At 38.1% G+C, this 21,853-nt stretch overlaps 1 protein-coding gene and 1 non-coding gene across 12 annotated transcripts in view; one reads left to right on the plus strand and one right to left on the minus strand.

Moving 5' to 3' along the window:
• The window catches only part of MBNL3 (muscleblind like splicing regulator 3), a 120,857-nt gene that overhangs the window by 53,154 nt on the left and 45,850 nt on the right, over positions 1-21,853 (plus strand). The gene's annotated exons all lie outside the window — the stretch shown is intronic.
• LOC138986612 (U6 spliceosomal RNA) lies at positions 6,368-6,470 on the minus strand. Its single transcript, XR_011463416.1, has one exon. It is a non-coding gene; the product is annotated as a U6 spliceosomal RNA (small nuclear RNA).

A 21,853-nucleotide genomic window follows, 5' to 3' on the forward strand; every position in this document is an offset into this window, starting at 1 on the left:
TATTGTTTAAATCAAGGACTGGGCAGTGCCTTGAATAGAAAAGAGCACTGGACTAGTTCGGGAGTAGGAGGGAAGGAAATGCCTTTTAGCCAGTCCGTATAGAGGGTCCACCACTGCACTACGCACTTTACGTATCTTGTTTCAGAAGTTCCAGACAAAGCTTGAGTTGCTTCATTTCTAATGCATGGATAATTCTTCTCTCCCTAACTTCCATGATTATTGCTGAGATTCCAGTAAGATGACATAAATGAAAAACCATGTATCACTATAAAAATGAATTAAGGCCTTCCCTGGCGGTCCAGTGGTTAGGACCTGGTGCTTTCGTGTCATGGCCCCAGATTCAGTCCCTGGTCAGGGAAGATCCCACTAGCCAAGTGGCATCCCTCCTCCCCACCCAAAAAGTGAATTAAGTGCAAAGTTACCTTCTTACTATTAACTAAACTGTTGTTTTAGGAGTTCTTCAAAACAGTTGTTTAGTTAAGGCTCTATTATTTAAAACTACACATTCATGTTTCAAAGGGACATGCTCGTATCCTCAAGCAAAGTATCACTGTCTATATGGCTTGCTCTTAAAAATAGAGTTCCTTGCAGGCTTTGTAAATTCTATCTTTTCAGGCATCTGGCAGGAAGAGATGTGTGATCTTACTAATCATTGATATAGTTCACATCGATTTTCCCATTTAAAGGCAAAAGAATGCCATAATGAAAACATTTTGAAGAAAAGTAATACGGAGCATGATTGTTAACAAAATGCAATACTGCACTACCACTTTAAAGCTTGGAAAATGTTTAGTTCAAAAACTACAAAGATACTGGCCAATGAATACTAATAAGCCACTTAATTATTTAAATACACTGTTTACTCACTGTATCCAGTGTTTTTTAAATAATTTTTGATATGTTAAAATTTTGATGACCAGACACACAGGATAAAGACGATTTGCATAATCCTTACATTCTCAAATTTTAATGAAAATCTTAGAATTTCAAATATACAATGCCTTTAAAAAATTAATTTGCCATTTAGATAGCACATGCATCACAGTTCCATATCTGCACAAAAGCTTTGTAGTCCTGTTGTATTATTCCTTATCCTTGATATACACAAAAACCATACCATGGTATGCATGAAAACTATGCATGAAAACAGTTGACCTAAGTGGGTTGTACTACTACCATATCTACAATATACAAATAACATACCTCGATGGTTACTGCAGCGTTCACTACCACTTTGAGTTTCTGTGATTGAAACACTTTTGAAATGTATCTGTGTACTGTTTCTTCTTCCATGAGTGGTTAAATAACTGAAGCAATCACTTGATGAGCTTTGGGTGACTGCTTTTGGTTTTTTGGTTTTTATAAGGATTCCATTAGCACTAAGTACTCTACCAGATGATGATGGTTCTTTGCCTTCATAATAGGCATAATAGTTCACAATATCCTATACTCATCTCATAATGAGGGAATGTTAGGAAAATAAGGAGGTTAAGCTTGATGGCTTATTGTGCATTATGCTGAAGTGCTGGGCCTATCACTCTATGAATGTTGAGTATTCAGTGATGAAGCATGCACCATCTTCAGTTAGAGATCTAGACATCACAGCCCATAGATTAATTTCCAGCTACATAAGAGTCTCATTTCATGTTGATATGTAGCTGTTTTTCTTATAACTCAGTTGCCCTGTCCACTTGGCAAAATTGATTTCAGAAAGTATTGCTTAACCTATTCTGTGCCAAATTCTTGATATTACAGTTCACAATTAATCTAGGTTAGTATTTTTAGTGACTCTCCCTTGACTTTAACGAAAGATCGTCACAGAAAATCCCAACCCAAAATCTGTGATTGTTTTCATAGCCAATATTATCTTCCTCCATACTTGAAGCAGTGTGATATCTGCCACTTGTTATCCAGGAAGGATATAAATTCTGTCATTATCTAATTATGAAAGGTCAACATCCATCACATCTGCCCACCCTACTTACTACCTTGTGTAGTTTTTTAACAAAAATTTCCTGGCAGGGGCCTTAGCAGCTAGCATAGTCACAGGACAGCCATGTCAACCTATATACATTCCTAGAAGATGGGAACTGAGCGAGGAAAAACAGAAAGCAGTGCCACACTTTCTTCAAATATTGCATACGATCACAAGCATAATAATAATATTTCGGCAACTGAAACCAGATGTATAGGTATATTGATGTGAATATATCCTGTTAGGTCCTGAGTTAACTTTGTCCTGAGTTACCAGTATATTCTGTGTAATTATCACTAGTCACAGCAATTTCCATCCATTTGAAATTTGATTATTTTTGACTGAATATTTACCACATCCCTGTTTGCTCAAGGAAAATTTAGCAGGAGCAGAAGACTCCTAGCAACATAATCCCAAGGGTTTCTGGATTATTCAAGTTTTAGAACCATTTATGAGCTGATCAGAGAGGTCTGCCTGCACTGGAAAGAATATATAGACACCACCTGTCATCCTGAGACTCAAGGAAAGTAACATTTTACTTAAGGATCTTCTTACATTACTGACGTTAAAAAGGAAGTATCTTTGACCAGTAAAAGTCAATGCTATTTTGGACATTTCAAAAACCTCTCTTGAAAGAAAAATGGAATTAAAATCAGCATCCAAGTAAATACATATCGATGGCTCAGCCTCAATTTAAAGTTTTTATTTTGAAGTAATTTTAGGCTTATAGAAAAGTTTCAAAAATAGTATAAGGAGTTCCTGCATACCCTTCACCCAGCTTCCTGTAATGTCAACAACTTACATACCATACATAGCACAGTTATCAAAACCAGGAAATAACTCTAGTTCGATACTATTAAGTAAATTACAGACGTTATTTGAATTTCACAAATTTCCCTCCTCATGACCTTTCTGGGCTCCAGAATTCAATCCAGGACCCCACATTCTGTTTGGTGATCATGTCTCCTTAGTCTTCTCCAATCTGTGACAGTTACTCAGTCTTGCCATATCTTTCATGACCTTGGCACTTTGGCTGAATACTGGTCACTCATCTTATAGAATGCCTCTCAATTTGGGTTTGTCGAATGCAATGTCATGATTTGATTGAGGTCGTGCATTTTTTGGTAAGAAAACCATAGAAATGATGTGCATACTTGAGGGTACTTGATGTATCTCCTCTCTCATGGTTACCTTTATCACCTGCTAAACATGGTGTCTGCTGGCTTTTCTGCTGTAAAGTGATCAGTTCTCCTTTTGTGAAAATCGATAAATATCTTCATTTATTCAACATCTCCTCAACATACCATTGATTGAAGGGTCACCCAGTATCCAAGCTGTCAAAATGTGGAAAAGTATCCATCTTAGAAGTCTCTACTTACAGTCAATCAAGAAAGATAGGAGAAAATGGACCATAAGAGAGAAACAACAGTATTACTACTGGCCACCAGAAAGACAGAACCCTGGAGAATGGGAAGCCCAAGAAATGTTGTGATGTGCTTGTCCTTGTCACCTGCTCCTATGGAGCGGCCCCTGTGCTGGAGTCAGCACCGCCCCCCCTCCCCGCCCCCAGCACCTCTAACTTCTGCATCAGGAAACAGACTTTCTGCCTTTTGTTTCATGGTAAATACCATTTTCCCCCAATTTAGAAAGTTATTCATCTTTATGAAGGGAAGGAAAAATACAAAAGAAATTTTTTAAATCATACACAAGAAGATAAAAATAAAGTGTAATAAACTGTAATAAAATGTCACCCCCAGTACCACTGCCAACATTTTGCATTTCCTTTCACTCTGTATAGAATTGTATGTGTGCTGCATAAACCTTGCCTTACCTTCTGCCTTCTTATAGACCTCTCTTTTCCTCTCACTCCCACTTGCTGATCCTGCAAAGTCAACCTCTCCCTCCCTTTATCCTTTCTGTCAGCTTCAGATTTTTCCCAGAGTATCAGAAAATATCTAAATACTACTTGATCTTCTCCCATCATAGACTTTTAAAAAATATACCAATTATCATGGTTATTTTTTTTTCTGATCAGAAAATAAAAACATATGCTTTCTAGAAAACTGTAATATAGAGATAAAAATAATTATGAAACCTAACCTGTAATTCCATTACCCAGTGAAACCCTTCCCATGTTGGTATATGTTCTTTCAATATTTAATGAGAACTGTTTCTTTTTTTAAAAAAATGTTTCACTTGTTCCATGCAATGCAAAAGGCTTTTAAAACTTAGGAATGAATGGTATTTTATAAATATTTTTAAATTAAAATATATTACTTTTCAAATTCTATGAGGCCATCAGAAATTATGTTTATGAGAACCATGTAATAATAATAATAGTAGTAAATTCTACCTTCTATTGACTGGGGCTTCCCTGGTGGCTCAGATGGTGAAGTGTCCGCCCTCAATGCAGGAGACCCGGGTTCAAGCCCTGGGTCGGGAAGATCCCCTGGAGAAGGAAATGGCAACCCACTCCAGTATTCTTGCCTGGAAAATCCCATGGACAGGGGAGCCTGGTGGGCTATAGTCCATGGGGTCGCAGAGAGTTGGACACGACTGAGTGACTTCACTTTCACTTTCTATTGACTACTATGTTCGAGAAACTTTTCACGTGCCAACTGTATTCCTTAACCCTGTTTAGGCTTTCCCACTGATGGGTCAGGTTTCACCAGCTATATGGTCTTGGGTAAGTACCCACCCTGCCTGTTCCTAAATTTCCTCCCCTATGAAAACAATGTTCCTATTAGCACGTACCTCCTGAGTTCCTGAGCGTTCAGATGTGGTGGTGGCTCACGGTAAAGAATTCTCCATGCAGTTCGATCCCTGGGTTGGGGAGGATTCCCTGGAGAAGAGAATGGCTACCCACTCCAGTATTCTTGCCTGGAGAATCCCATAGACAGAAGAGCCTGGCGGGCCACAGTCCATGGGGTTGCAAAGAGTCAGACACAGCTGTGTGACTAACACCTGCGTTCCTAAGCATTCAAATGTGATGATCCGCCTAAGGCACTTGGAATAGAACCTGGCACACCACAAGCATTCCAGACATGTCTTTTCACCAAATAAATTCCATTCTCCATTAAAGGAACCAGGGAATCCTCAGAGTAATGACTATAGCTGGATTGAGGCAGGAAAAATATGAGTCTGTGACATCTTGTGCTTCCAGAAAGTAAGGAAGTGCTTGGAAAAGGAAGGGGCCTGATAGCTGGACACTGGAGCCAACCTGAAGAAGCACCCAGTGAGCAAAGTGTCAAGCTCATGGAAAACAAGGAAAGACTGAGAAACTGTCAGAGATTGGAGATTAAAATAAACATGACAGATAAATCCTATGTGGGATCCTGGATTGGATCCTGGAGTGGAGAAAGCTCATTAGAGGGAAAATTGGTGAAATTCAAATAAGGTCTCCAGTTTACTTAATAGAATTACAGTAAAGTTAATTTCCTGGTTTTGATAACTATGGTATGTATGATGGATGTATAAGTCATTGACATAGGAATCTAAGTTAAGGGTCTCCAGGGGTACTCTCGGAGAAGGCAATGGCACCCCACTCCAGTACTCTTGCCTGGAAGATCCCATGGGTGGAGGAGCCTGGTAGGCTGCAGTCCATGGGGTTGCTAAGAGTCGCGCACGACTGAGCGACTTCACTTTCACTTTTCACTTTCATGCATTGGAGAAGGAAATGGCAACCCACTCCAGTGGTCTTGCCTGGAGAATCCCAGGGACGGGGGAGCCTGGTGGGCTGCCGTCTCTGGGGTCGCACAGAGTCAGACACGACTGAAGCGACTTAGCAGCAGCAGCAGCAGGGGTACTGTGTACTATTTTTGCAATTTCTCTGTAAATCTAAAATAATTTCAAAGTTAAATGTTTTAAAAAGAACTTTCTTAGTCTTGCACATGCACCTTCTGTTTTTTTTGGTGCTCAGAAATACAGTGGAGTATTAGTTTTTTTGCTTTTCTTTCTTCTTCTTTTAAACTCTGGGTGTGGTAATGAGAAAGCTCTGAAATCCATGCAATGGCTGATCCTGAAACTCACCTCAACCAGCTAGATGAGTCAGATAATTGAAATAGTTAATGAGAGCACTCATACCCATAATAGCGCTTCACAAACCTAGCAAATCAAAACCTGCGAATGTAGAATATTCAGTTGAGATTGTTACAACTTACAGATAGGAAACTAGGGATCTAGTGAGAGGGAGAGTCCCTTGCCCAGGGTCACATAAGCAATAATCAAAAGAACCTGAAAACTGCAGTGTTCTTCCAATCATTTCAGTCTTTTTTCCCATGGAGAAAAAGGAGATAAGAGAAAACATCATTTGGGATTATTGTATTTTGTTTCTGTTTTTGACCTTTGCAGCATTCATTTCATTCTGAGGAGAAACATAGAAACATACTGCTTAAAAATATGGAACGCTTCACAAATTTTCATGTCATCCTTGTGCGAGAGCCATGCTAATCGTCTCTGTATCTTTCCAATTTTAGACTATGTGCTGTCAAAGCAAGCATTGGGCTATTGTTTTACTAAACCAAAAGCATCCAGCGCTTATGGTCAGACTGTCCCATGTGACACTGGGATGCCCTGCTTTCGACGTTGTGTGGTTCTCCTTTACTTTTTGTTACTTTAGAAAGGGGGAAAAGTCATCTTTCCTTTTCCTAATATCTCCCTCATTTGTTGTTTCACAATATTGTGTTTAGATGAAGACTTTAAAATTCTTTTATTTATTTCTTTGACAATTATTCTGGCTGTTAATTTTGAAAACAAGAAGGAAGAGGGGCTAGGGTGTTTTATTTTTAGAGCAAGTTATCTAACTTAGTGATACTGCGCTTTTTTAAATCACTGAGAGTCAGAACACTGAGCTGTCTCTACTCACTTGCCCATCCTTCTCTCCAAACCCTGCAGCACTGAGTTAGCTAGCCAGAATCGGGGATTATAATGGGCTGTGGATCATGTATAGCTTCACTGCAAGAAACTCTTTGATGTCTGATGCCGTTATAGATATACTCATTAGTACAAAGTCCGGGCCAGCTAGGGAGGTACCTGTCACAGATCAGCTGAAGATATTGCAGTAGCAGGTCAGCCTTGTTATGGGTCAAATACAGTTTTGTAAAGGAAAACAGAATCTAATCCAATGAATTTAAAATGTTGTTTTATGGAAGCATAGCTCAAGATCATTTCTCACTACCCCTTGCAGCCAAGGCTGCAGTTGGCTGCATAGTAAGAAAGGAGTTGTGATATAGCCAGGAAGGTATTTTTCAACCACAATTTGATACCATTAAGATGGACCTTTTGTCACAGGAACCCCATTTAGTATGAGTGATCTGAAGTTTGAATACTGTCTACTGTATGTCAACTCATGTGTGGAAGAAGCTCTTTATATGTTAGGGACATAGATGTCTGATTTTACTTTATCATCTAATACTTCTCTCATGTCACATACTGTATAATCATTACAAATACTTTTTCTCTACTTCACTTTTTTGTGAAATGTGGACACAAGATACTTTTGTGCATCTGGAAATAGCAATTAGTTCTTCTAGGAACATGACTTTTCTCATATAACATCATTTACTCACTGCTGTTTTTGCCCTTACAGATTAGTTTTCTGATTGTAACATCCCCAAGGTTGTCTTGTTTTCCTCTGTCTCAGCCTGCCACTTGATTGTTGACCTACAGGTTTATATATTCCAGAGGAATTTTAGCTGTCTGTTCTTTCCTCAATATTTCTACATAATCTTTTCATTTTTTTCTGTATTTCCTCCACTGTATAATAAGTCTTTGGTTTCTTAAATTTATGTTTTTTGTTCCTGTTAGTGTCTAATCCAGATTTGCAGCCCTGCTTAGGTTTTCAGTGTTTTTATTACTGTGCATTCAGTTATCACCACAGGGTCCAGTTTTACTGCTAGACGTAATGAGAAGTTTAACTCATGCTTTTTCCTATCTTTCTTGATACTGTTTTCTTAAAAGTCAGTAAACAGTTCCATTTGTTCTACAACCTTTTATTTTGTAAATAATCTCCACCATTTAGATTAACCATGTTGTTTAGAGTTCAAGTAAATTATTTTTCCAATATTATTCATGATGAGTTTGTATAATATGGCTTAGTGTTGCTTAGTTGCTAAGTCATGTCCACCTCTTTTGGAACCCCATAGACTGTAGCTCGCCAGGCTCCTCTGTCTGTGGAATTCTCCAGGCAAAAATACTGGAATGGATTGCTATTCCCTTCTCCAGGAAATCTTCCTGATCCAGGGATTGAACCCAGGTCTCCTGCGTTGCAGGCAGATTCTTTACCTCTGAGCCACCAGGGCTTAGTGTCATGCCTAATCTGTTTAGTGAAATAGATGTAACAATAGGGTCCATCAATTTTTGCAGCTGTTACTGGTTCATAAGCATGTGAATATATGCTTTCAGTTGGATTTTTTCTATTGTAAGTAGACATTTTATTGTAGTTGAAACTCAAATTTTTATTTACACAGTGGGAATTGGTAGAAAAGAGATATTAGCCTTTTGCTCCTCCCCATGTTCTTGTGGGTACACAGTAGACAGTGAAGGCAGTTTCCACACTGAAAAACATCCAGTGGCTTGAAAACATAGAGTCCACAGTGATAGAACCAATTTCCTGAACTAAGATATAACCAGTGTGTTAGGCATGATTTGCCTGCTAACTAGTTAAAACTAAGGTTCTGGTTTCTGTCTTTAGCATGCAGAAATGCAAACAGAAAATGTTTTTTCTCTGTGACTTTAAACTTCACCCATCTTTTATATGTGTCTGGGTACAGTGAGTAGGCAGCATTATAGTATCGATCATCTCTTATTCCATTCCAAATACATTTTGGAGATTATATTTTTAAGATGACATTGTGTTAAGATCACACTGTCGTACTGTCTTAAAATTTTTGTTCATCCTATTTATGAAAAAAAAAATAGTAATCCTGAAGTAGCCATTTGAGAAGTTTGAATATTTAAAAACTCTATGTGGTTTGAAAACATTTGCTAAATACCTGTCCTAGAAGTTGTTTTTCTGTTGTTAATGTTTATACTTAGCACATGCTTTGGTAAACGAACTTAAATCTTTTACCAACATTTGTAAAAACAATCTCTAGAGGTTTTTTTTTTTTTTTTTTTGCAATTTCCTGGTTATTTCACTTTTTCTCTTAGCCAGAAAAGCATTCTATATGGATGCAAATTCAATTTTAACTTCCAAGCAACCGAAAAAAATTTTTTGTTTATTTTTATTCTGCTAGCACTACAACAAAGAAAGGATTTTTCCAGCTTTATTGAGATATAATTGACCTATAACATTGGTTAAGTTTAAGGTATAAAACATGATGATTTGATACAACTATATATTGGGAAATGATTACCACAGTATGCTTAGTCAACGCCTCTGTCACCTCATATAATTACTCTTTTTGTAGAACATTTCCAGACTTACTCTCTTAGCAACTATCAAGTATATAATACAGTTTTGTTCACTATGGGCTTCCTTGGTGGCTCAGATGGTAAAGAATCTGCCTGCAATTCAGGAGACCTGGGTTCGATCCCTGGGTTGGGAAGATCTCCTCAGGAGGAAATGGCAACTCACTCCAGTATTTTTGCCTGGAGAATCCTGTGATCAGAGGAGCCTGGAGGACTATAGTCCATGGGGCCACAAAAGAGTCAGACATGAATGAGTGAGTAACACTCTCTCTGTTCACTATGATGCTGTACATTATATCCATAGAACATATTCATCTTCTAACTGGAAGTTTGCACCCTTAGATCATATCTCCCTATTTTCCGTACTCCCCTGTCCCTGGTAACCTCCATTCTACTCTATTTCTATGGGTTTGGCTTTTTTCAGATTCCTCATGTCAATGAAATGATACAGTATTTGTCTTTCTGTGTCTAGCTGTCAAGGTACATGCATGTTGCCAAAAAAGGATTTCCTTCTTTATCATGGCTGAATAATATTCCATTGTGTATGGTTTGGAATATTGTCTTGTCTTTCAAAGATGCCCTAGAGGTAGTCTTCATAAATACCTCTTTCTTCAGTGAACCACAGATGTAACCATGGAAATGTTTGATGTGAATCATGGTATCAGCAATGGAATAAACATAGAAAATGCTGCCTTGTAATAACAGCTCTAAAAAGGGCTCCTTGTGTGGCCTTGAGCAAGTCATGAGAATCCTCCTACCTCTGTTTCTCTTCATACAAGAGCATGGAGCAGCACTTAATTTGTAGGCTTATTGATTATGGTTTACTACAAGGATTTTAAATATTAGGGGTCATTTGATGCTGAAAGTCCTGTTAAATCCATTAAGAGTTCTATATACACCCAGTTCCTCAAAGAAATTATTCATTCAGCAAATATTTATTAAAACATGTTACTTGTTAGGCAAGGACTGCACCGAATGCAAAGTTGTGGAAGATGTGGTCCCTGCCTGACCTCCTAGTAGGAAGCTGCTTGTGTTATGTGCCATAAGCCAGGTACAAACTAATCATGAAAAGAATCCAAGGGGGAAGGCGGGGGACTGGAATTACACCCAGCTGTGGTGGTTAAAGAAATAGTCATTAAAGTGGTACCATGTGAGATATTCTTGGAAGGAGGGATAGGAAGAGATTCCAGGCAGAAAGGATAACCTCAGCAAAGACAGAGGAAAAACTGTAGCATGGATTTGGGGAGTTGAGTGTTAAGTCAACCTCTGAAGTGTAGATCGTACGTTGGTAGAGGAGTAGCCTTAAAAGGAAGTGAGGAATTTGAACTTGATTTTGTAGCTCTGAGGAATCTGACAATTTTTAAGTAGAGAAATGGCATCACCAGCCTATGTAAGATGAGTGGATAGAGCCAAAGAGACTGGCGACAGGGGAACCACTTAGAAAGCTCCTATTGAAGCTTAGAAAGCTTCATATTGATGGAATGAAATGATAAGAACTTGAATTAGTGGGAAGGAAAAGCCACTGATGGGTTTGAGATGTTGTTCAAGTCAACATGGTTAAATAAGAGGGGGTTGAAATTTTACTTCTGCCTACTGCTGTTGTGTTCACCTCCATATCCAATTTCATCACATTTGAAGTGAGGATTTCTCAGACTTTTTGGGGGGTTTCACATTAGATGATATCATTTACCACCACAGCTTTTGTGCCTAGCACACACAGTACATATTAGGAGCTTGAAAAGTGTTCATTGAATGAAACATACCCCCACTTTGTTGCATCATTTTGACAGAGGAAGAACCAATATGGGCTCCCCTACAAGGGGAGTCATCTCTCCACGTGTGTCTATATTTCTACTCCCAGTTCAGTTTTTACCTGAATATGAATGAAAATTGTGTACACCCATGTGTCAACATTCCTCACTCAGTCACATTTTAACCTAGATTCGATAGCCTACCGATTGCTGATTTTTGTGAATTTCTGTCCCTTAGCATTATAGAAATGTTCCTTGGCCAAGCACCTTGGATGCTCTCCAAATGTTGCATTTTGAGTGTTTTTACCCTCTATGTGGATTTTTTAAAAAATTGCTGAGTGGCCACTGTAACATCTTGGGTTTCCCTGGTGGTTCAGATGGTAAAGAATCTGCCTGTAGTGCAGGAGACCTGGGTTCGATCCCTGGGTCGGGAAGATCCCCTGGAGAAGGAAATGGCAACCCACTCCAGTATTCTTGCCTGGAGAATCACCATGGACAGAGGAGCCTGGTGGGCTACAATCCATGGGGTTGCAAAGAGTTGGACATGGTTGAGCAACTAAGCACTGTAACATTAATATCTTAAAGTAATTAGTGTGATAAGCTAGTAATATTCAAGCATCGTTTTTTGCCTTTGAATGTTTGAAATTTAATTTCACAACAAATGGCTACCTTGCAAGTAAAGGTATTCTTGGAAGCACAATTAGTGCTAATAAGGTCATTCTGAGTCACTTACAAGGTCAAAATCTGCAGAAAAGTGTTTTGTGTAAAAGGTAACTGCCTATTCCAATAAAACTATATATTTAAAGTTTAATCAATAAAGACTGTCCTGAATGTACAGTGATCTTTTAAAAGTCCAAAGAGTTTGAGCATGGAAAGGCAAAGAAAAATTCTTAGAGAGCCCATGTATTGACATTCTAAAATAAATGTACCAAGCAATCTGCTTTTTCAAAGACATGGGGAAATAATGAGAAATGTGAAAGTAATTTCAAGATGGAATTTTTAAAAGGGATTTCTAGGCTTACGCGCTGTACCTTGATATTTGTACAGTCAGTTCAATCTCTTATACCATCTCCATCTTCATCTCCATTTCACATAGTGATTTCAGTTTTTCAGGACAGACATCCTGAGGCCTTGGGTGAATCAAGACATGATTCAGGGTTAGGCAACTGACTCTAGTTCAAAAATAAGAAAAGTACCTGGGACATTTTTAGAAAAATGTTTCGAAAAAGAAGAAAACTTGGTTTTAAGTATTTAGCAGCATTCAGCTGATGTCATTAATAGTTTATAATAATGTTCATAATTGTAACTTGCATATTTGAATAAGCGACTGACAGCTAAGATGAAGCCAAGACTCTCTTTCACTCTTCCCAACTTCTAAAGGTGTCACTCTGGTGGCACATGACATTTACTCCATCTCTGAAATATTCATGATAAATTTAATCATCACATTTCACTATTCCTCCCTCAAATCGCCTACTAGAGAAACACATAAGAAAAAAAAAAAAAATAACATTACTTCCTAGCCAGAGATTGTAGAGAAAAAAGAGAGAGAAATTTGGAGACATCTATCTATCGCTTCCCTGATAGCTCAGATGGTAAAGCATCTGCTTGCAATGCTCGAGACCCGGATTTGATCCATGGGTTGGGAAGATCCCCTGGGGAAGGAAATGGCAACCCACTCCAGTACTCTTGCCTGGAAAATTTCCATGGACTGAGGAGCCTGGTAGGCTACAGTCCATGGGGGTCACAAAGAGTCAGATACGACTGAGCGACTTCACTTTTCTTCTTTTCTTTCATCTATTGAGACAGGCTTTTCATTCTGAAATACTTCAGCTCTAATAATAATGTATTTGAAACAAAACCAGAATGAAAGTGTAATGAATAAAATAACATGCTAATGAAAGAGGGGGTGATAGAGAAAGGGAGACTCCCCCAGAGAGAGAATTATTTGTGCCATTTTTATCACAGATTCTAAACTCCATTATCAACTCCTTGGCTTTCCTTGAAGCAAAAATGAAGAACTGTGATTAATTATGGCTCAGAGACATCTCATTCTCCCCATCAGATTTCTCCTCCTCTTCAATAGCATCTCTAGACCCCTATTTTAGCCACCTTTGATTTCTACCCCACTGTCTTCCTTTGATTTCTATCCCTTACTGTCAAGTGCTAGAGCCCCTCTCAGCAACAGTCCCCAGGCCCCTGCAATTGCAGGAGAGAGAAGATGTATAAACTCCTTGTAGGCAGGTTCCCTGCCTTACTCTTTGTGTCGTCCATAGTATCCAGCAGTCTTTTTACAGAGAGGTGCTTATTAACCAGTGTACTTTCTTTTATCAAGCAATAAGAACAATGCAGTTCAATACATTTTCCTCCCTACAGTAGTTATCAGAAAGCTCAGAGCTACACTTAGGGCCCAGCTGAAGCGATTAACCTTATCTAGCTTTTTGAAGTTTTTGATGTAATTGCCACCACCTTCCCCATTACATCACTCTGATTCTTTGCTGCTGCTAAGTCGCTTCAGTCGTGTCTGACTCTGTGCGACCCCATAGACGGCAGCCCACCAGGCTCCTCTGTCCCTGGGATTCTCCAGGCAAGAATACTGGAGTGAGTTGCCATTTCCTTCTCCAATGCGTGAAAGTGAAGTCACTCAGTCGTGTCCGACTCTTCACGACCCCATGGACTGCAGCCTACCAGGCTCCTCCGTCCATGGGATTTTCTAGGCAAGAGGACTGGAGTGGTGTGCCATTGCCTTCTTTAGGCCCATGATAATGGTGTTTTTGGAAATGTGTCCTTCTTATAAGAAGGACACATTTCCAAGCCATTTTGGGAGAATGTAGTTGTGTAACTAGTGAGAGGGCAAGGGAAGAGGTTAATTCTATTTCCAAATTTCTTATTTGCAGCTTATTAAGCTGTTTGAGTGTTTTTTATTTTTGACATGTCAATATATTACAAGCATTACGGTATTGCAAACTGGGGGCTTCAGTTTAAGTAAGCTGCCAGTGATACTCAGAAGTAAACTGCGTGCTGCTGAGACTACTCTTAATCAGAAGGGAAAGAATAGCGAATACTTGGAACTCCTTAGCAAGGTATTTTCTTCACAATGAAAAGACGAACGTATCTTATGAGATGTCCTGTTTCCTTACTGCATCACTGCAGGGTACAACCGATGAACTTTGGTGCTTGCTTTGAGGTTTGGGAGTCTACCAATACTTCACCTTTTGGTTATCCATGTTGAAATGCTGTGGTCAACATTGTGTTGTTTGCTTGTCTAATGTGAAAAGTATTTCCTTCCTTTGAGCTTATCCTTTTTTTCCAAATACCTTTTCTGGGAGTGAAGAGAAGAGGTAGTGCTTTCAAATGAGTGTGGTTTCTGCAGTGTAGTAAAGGTATTAATTTATTGGAGAGCCAAGGAGAATTTACTAGAAAATCTTCTGCCTGCTTAAATTTGGGTACCTAACAAACATTTCAAAAGCACACCCTGGGGAGATTTGTAGAGCAAATACAGGCAACGTAGTACAGAGCTCTTAAGTACTTATCTCCATAGCTAATTGCACTACGTTTGTAAACAGAAAATGAATGTAAGTACAATAGAATTTTGAGAGGTCCAGTCCTTGTTTTTGCATGACCTGGACTGGCCTTCTTTTATGCGACTGCTAACATCATTACTGAGGTCAGAGATGTGGAATTAAGATATCAAAAGCCCTTTGATATGACCTTTTAGAAACTGAATTATCAGCAACATAAGAAAATGCTCAGTAAATGGCTCAATCTATTTTTGGATTAGACAGCTGCGTTCCCAGTGTTGGGAAAGTGTTGTTGGCTGACTGGCAGCACCACCTTCACCTGGGAACTTGGTAGAAATGTAAATTCTTGGGCCCCACCCAGAACTGCTGAATCACAAACTTTGAAGGTGAATCTGACAGTCTGTTTTAAAAGGCCCTCCTGAACACTCGAATTTGAGGACCACTAGTTTAGAGAAACCAGTGGCTCAGTTGGTAAAGAATCTGCCTGCAATGCCGGAGACCTGGATTCGATCCCTGGGTTGGGAAGATCCCCTGGAGAAGGAAATGACAACCCACTCCAGTATTCTTACCTGGAGAATTCCATGGACAGAGGAGCTGGGCAGGCTACAGTCCTTGGGATTGCAAAGAGTAGGACACGACTGTGTGACTAGCTTTCACTTTCACTGTCTAACAGTCCAGGAGAGTATCAACTAAGAATAATGTATCTCAGTTTCAGAATTCTCAGCAGTTATTATTCCTTCAATGCTTTTTCTTTTTTTCCACTTTTTTTTCAAATGGCCTCATCCTTGGCTTATTGTTTATATTCAGATCTGGTGGAAAGAAAATGACACATGTTCTGGAAGACATATATCTTTGGGAAAGTTATATTATTCTCCCCAGGGAGCACCACAATGCTTATTAGCTGAGAGAAGACATACTGCATGAGACGTACTGCACGAAAGAGCAGTTTACTTTTGTTGCTGTTCAGTCGCTCAGTTGTGTCCAACTCTGTTACACTCAGCATTTCTCAAAAAATATTTCACCACAGAACCCTCTTTTTGTGGAGCTCATGGAAACTTTCCGTGGAACATCTCATCACAGGTAGTTGGGCAAGAATACCATTGGTATGTAAATGTATGAAACCGAAAAGAAAAAGATTCTTTTAATCATTTGTCTATTGTAACACTTTGGAAGGATTAGTGACGTTTTTTATACTCCAAAAGCTCTAATGTAGGTGTCGCTAGCTGCCACAGGTGGACTTTCAAAATTTTATATGCAGCAAGTGTGGGGACAAAAAGGGTCTAGATATGTATATGGTATATATAATATGCGTTTGTATATAATATTTATTATTCTTTATAATAGAAATATATTCAATATAGTATTCAGTATAATGAGAATATTCAGTAAATGAATAAATATGTTCAAATGTGTTTCACATTTATGTGAGTTGCTCTTGGCTTCTAAGCAGTTGGCCTATTGAGAAGAAAAACAAGAAAAATGAAAAACTAGTTCAAATATTTAGAAACCGTTTTATAATGAGATTCATTTTTATTATTTTACCAACTTAGATGAATCATATTCAAAATCCCTTTGTGATAATTAATTATGTGTTAGAATTTTAAGCACCATTAATATCTTTTATAGCCTGTTATTTGTTTTGCTTTATCCTCCTAACTTTCTAGGAAAAAATGACTTGCCTGATTTTATTATTTTAATATGTGTTATAAATAAGATATAGATGGCCCCAATGGCTCAGTGGTAAAGAATCTGCAATGCAGGAGCCACGGAAGACATGGGTTCAATCCCTGGGTTGGGAAGATCCCCTGGAGGAGGAAATGGCAACCCACTTCAGTATTCTTGCCTGGAGAAATCCCATGGACAGAGGAGCCTTGTGGACGACAGTCCATGGGGTTGTAAAGAGTCAGACACTACTGAAGCGACTTAGCACAGCATAAATAAAATACAACAGCTGTTTTGGCAAAAATAAAATATAGAAAGTACCAACCAAAAAAAGTGACACTCCAAACTTTTTTATATGATAGAAATTACTTTGAATGTTTTATTCACTATTAATTCTATAGTGAATTTGTGTTGTGTGAGATCTTAAAGTAAGAAGCTTGTAATAGTAGAGAAGTGCCTCTTGACTAGATAAACTTGTCTTCTAAGTAGGCACTGGCTTATTGCCAGTTGTAAAGGGAGCAATAATTCCTTTCTCTTTTCACTTATTTCCAAGGATAAAATTAAAGCCTGGATCTGCTTCTTTACCCTCTGCTCTTTCACCTACCATTACCAGCGAGCTGCGGGACAGCAACTGTATAACAGTCTCCAGTTCTAAAAAGAGAAATGTCCTTGGTTTTTTAACACTGTATATAAATTCCCTCCCTAGGCACATGATAAGTTGTATTACAAAATCAAAAATTCCTCATATAATGATGCATTATTTTTTGTGGGGAAATCAAATGGTAAAACAGTTTGTAATCTATCAATTTTGAAAAAATTCACAGCAACAATTTTAGCTCTGTTGTAATGAACTAATGAAAATAAATTTTTTTTTTCTGATTTGATCTCCAAAGCATACTAAACTTTACTTTTTCCCTTTGTCCTTTCAAAGTAGTTATGAAGTGTGTAGGAGCAGGAATTATTCCTAGAAAAACTAATTAACAGATTTGGAAAATAATTTAGTCGTGATCTAAAGGTAATTAGAATCCAGGGCATTTAAATCCCAGTTTAGCCCTCTTCCTAATAAAATACTACATTTATACTTAGTAAAATACTACATTCATATTAAAAATTTAGGTTTATTCCTGCTTTGTCTTGGAATAAATGCATTAGAAGTCAGAGTGTGAACTGCCGGTGACCTGATTCCAAACAGTAGATTCATTTCACCATTGGTTTTATTTATCATGATTATTTTCCCCATCAAATTGTCTTTGAAAGTATAAATACCCTTTTGGACTCTACATGTTCAATTGTGTAGTCACTTATAAGATCTAGATTCCCTGCTATATATATCATCAGTAAATATCTAGAACATTTTGACTTTTCTAAGCTGTGGAAAAACCTCAATGATAAGTTAGATTGAATAGAATTGATACGTTGACATCATATTTATATGTTTACCTGATGGATCCCCATGTTAATTTGCATTTGAAGTCTTCAGTCTTATTTTGTGAATAATGTTTACTTAACCAAAAATAAATTGACCATATAGAAAAGAAAATAAACATAACTCTTGCTTACAGGCTGAGTGGAAGCACTGGAAACAACAAATCCTAGTTCCCAGGTTCCCATATCATCACCCCATGTAGCACTTTGTCTGGTCATTAAAATCAGGTCCCCCCTAAAACTGAACCTTTGGTGGCATGTCTTTCGTGAGGTGTGTGTGAATTCTTATTTGTCTGTGTTCTTTGTGGAATGAAATGCTTCAGAAGAACACTTTGTACTTCTTTGCAATAAATTCAATCTTCTGTCATTGTTTGGGATCTTCTCTGCTTTGTCATAGTGTTGAACCTACAGCCCTCAGCACTTTTTGTAGTCTGAGTAAACCTGCTTCTAAATGGCCCTGCCGTGTTCCTGTTTTTAATTCTTCTTTTAGTGTGGCAATAATAATAGTCCCAAAAGGCACACAACCAGACCTTTCACCGAGCCCCACTTCTATCCATTCTCTATGTCCATGGGGTTTTCAGGACTGTTACTCTTGTCAGGCTGTGGTCATTTGTGCTTAAGTTTTCATAACCCAGCTCCTGATTCCAGGACACTGCTTCTTCCAGACCAACTGGCAACATTCCTATTATGTATTTACTAAAAAGCTGTGCTAAGAGATGAGATATCTGTACTAATTGTTCTGCTTTGGTTAGGATAAAAGACTTAATAATGCGTTTAAAGCCGTTTGAACAGTGCCCAGCACATGGTAAATACACAGTAAAGTTATTCAGGTGGATGTGGTGTAAAAAAAACACTGGACATTCAGTTACCTTGTCTTACTCATTCTCAAGTCACCCAAGATGCCCAGGTACTTAACAAAACAGGCCACTTGGCATACATTCACCATTTGAATAGTTTGGGGACATAGCTGACAGCCAGTTGGTATGTAATCTTTATTATAATCTTAGACGGGAAAATAGTGACCAGAACACTGGAAATATTTGAACAAGTTCGTTCTTCAGTTTAGCACACCGAGATGCTGGGAAGCACTCGTGTACATGTTCAAATCCCAGCTCTGCTGCCTTACTTCTGTTACCTTGCGCGTGTTCCTTCCGCTCTCTGTGCCTCAGTTTTTCAGTAGAGCACTGACTTCCTAGGGTTATACTGTGTAGATTACAGGAGGTAATGCACAGACAGCACTTTGAACAGTGTCTGACATATGGTAAATATACTACAAAGTCAGCTGATATTCAAGTGGACATGGTGTGAAAAAGATGCCAACCCAAACAGCGTTCAGTAAAGCCCGCAAATGAGTTGTACTTTTATGACTACTTTCATGAAATTAGTAGAAAATATAATTTTACAAGGGCCCCAACCTGGTCTCTAAATGTGGGTCAATAATCATCACATGCCAAGGAACATGAGCTAAACCTGTAGATACCATTACTCTGTAGCCCACTCATAAAAGGTCAGAATTAGTTCGCATCTGAAGGGGGTCATTTGACCTTATATGCCAGAGTCTAGTATATAAAATCAGTGTAAAACATAAAACAACGTTAAATGCTCCACTTATCTTCAGGAGAAAAATAAGTGTGAAATATTAGCACACTTATATATATTTTTTTTTTACATGGCCTAGTTTACTTCATTGTATCACTTGATCAAATATTCTTCTAGAATGAAATCTGGTTTACCTTGTATAAGAGACACATAAACTGGACTCTATTTCGGCAAGACACCTTTTGTGAAGTTTTCTAATTTTATTCTGATTTTCAGGAAAGGCACAACAAAGCTAATTAAAAGGCAGGGACTAGATCTCAGAAACCTTGCTGTGCTCTAGAGGGTTTATGTTTTTAAGAAACACTGCATCCTTACAAACATTCTGTTCTCCCCATAATTCTTGTTCTAACTGCTTAAACTGACTTGTGGAGTACAATTAATAGATTTTTTAAAACTAATTAACTTTTGCTGTCCTTTGCTTCACTTTGTTTTAGATGTGGAGACAGGCATTCTCTGGCAGAGGTCTTATTTCAACTTCTCTGTAAAGCTATGAGAGTTTTATGGTTGAGGGATTGATTTATTTTAAAACATAAAACTTCCACTTATCATTTTATCTTCTTTAAACAAGCCCATTTCTAGTTACATTGTTTGTGGATGGCCTTGTTTAGTTCTTTAAATACCAGGAACAGTTTCATCATCATCAAATATTAACTGCTCGCTGAAAGCAAAAGGTGAGTTTAACAAGGTTGCCATATTTACCAAGTGAAACTGAGAGAAGATCATTGTAAAACATTTCTTTTAAAAAAGTAGTCTTAGTAGTTTCATCAAGAAGTTTTCTAATTCTGTTCACATCTCTGAAATACACTTTGGATGAAACAGTATATTTGGTAGATATTCAGGCCAGGCAGAATAGATCTTTATTTTTAAAGAGAAAGAATTTATATCAATAAACTGCTTGTTTTTATGTCAGAACAAAAACAGCAACTTGGCCTAATAAAGAATCACTTGGCAAAAAAAAATAGCCACTTTATTTAAATACACACTGCATTTGGAATTTGGAGCTTTCTTTGGAGATTGTCTGATACTCTTAAATGCCTACAGTTTTAATAACAAGTTAGTGTAAAGGGATATTTCAGCAGGACTTTTGGTGATAAAAAATATATTATCATTAACAAAATGTAGACTTAATCCATGCCTCTGAGTATTCTCATGGCAGTCCGTGTCACCCAGTAAACCTTTCTGCTTGGAAGCTTCATATTTGTTACTAATTAGGTAGTTGGGTAGGAGCGTGAGCTTATTTTAAAGTGCATACATTTGGCTCTATTGTTTGAAATATTTCTACTTATGAATTTAGCAAGACCCTGTAAACAGCCATTTGGTATGCTTTTAAATTTCTTTATCTGAAAGAAAACTTACGTTTAGGAAAAAGAAAAAGAGCGAGATGGGGACTGATTTTCATCTCTGTGCCTCTAATTTCAAAAATACATAGGTAAATCAATAACTATATTTGTCCTTTATATAACCTCTGGGTGGAGGGGTAGTGACTGACTCTAGAGATGTAATTATTTAATTTATTCTTAGCAGCATACTGAGCTCTGCAAAGATAAATTGTTTAAATCTAAACAATAATCAGTGCCTTTCTCACCTTTTACTCCCCTCGGTTTGCAAGATACTTGTCTACATTTAATTCTTCTTTGAAACTTTCTTTTTACTTCGAGACAGGAAATTTAATTTTGCCAAGTGGAAACCGCAAGGCTTAAGTTTAGTGCACAACTAAGACCCTTAGGAATTGAAGGGATTGCCAAATACCTTCTGACTTCCCAAGTTTTAGTGCCGTTAGAACTCACTAGAGACCCTTAAGTCATGGAAAACCTAAGGTAACTGGCATGGTTTCAAGGGTTAGAAGTCACAGTGTAGGAAAGCCAGTTAGACAGAGAAGGCTTGAAGTTGTGGTTTTCAAAGTTGCCTGAGTGAAGCATTCAAACAAAAGAAGAAAGTGCAGCAGCCTTTTGGAAAGCTCTGGCAGAACTTACAACTTTGGCCAGGGGTGCTGGGAAGCTGACTGTGGGATCTTTGTAGCCATCATAGGAAAAATCTCCATCTTGTTAGCTGTGTGGAGATCAAATATGGACAGAAATGTTCAATGTCATTTTAACAGGCCATCCAGTTCCTTGGAGTTCACTGAATGCCATGGGGCTTGCTTTGAGTTTTAAAAGGAGGAAGTTAAATTAGTATTTTCATAAGGATTCTCTAATGAAATATGTTACAGGGTATCTTAGGGGAAAAAAAATGAGGGAATGGTTTCTGCGACTGAACTGTGTTTCTTAGTTAAAGACCGGCCGATTTCTTTATTTAGGACATGTGAGAGGGAACCTTTACTCAGCTCTGGTGGACTGTTCATCTCCAAGAGGGAAACAGAGTGTGCCATTCCTTACAAGTATTTCACCAGGAAGCTCAGTTTCTGAGCCTCCTCTCTTAGGAATATTACACAGACTGATTTCTAAGAGCCTTTCCAGCTTTACCATTTAATGTTTTTATGACATGTTGTCTATAAACATATAAGCTTCCCC

This window comes from Bos mutus, chromosome X (assembly GCF_027580195.1).
Source record: "Bos mutus isolate GX-2022 chromosome X, NWIPB_WYAK_1.1, whole genome shotgun sequence".
Taxonomy (NCBI): Eukaryota; Metazoa; Chordata; class Mammalia; order Artiodactyla; family Bovidae; genus Bos; species Bos mutus.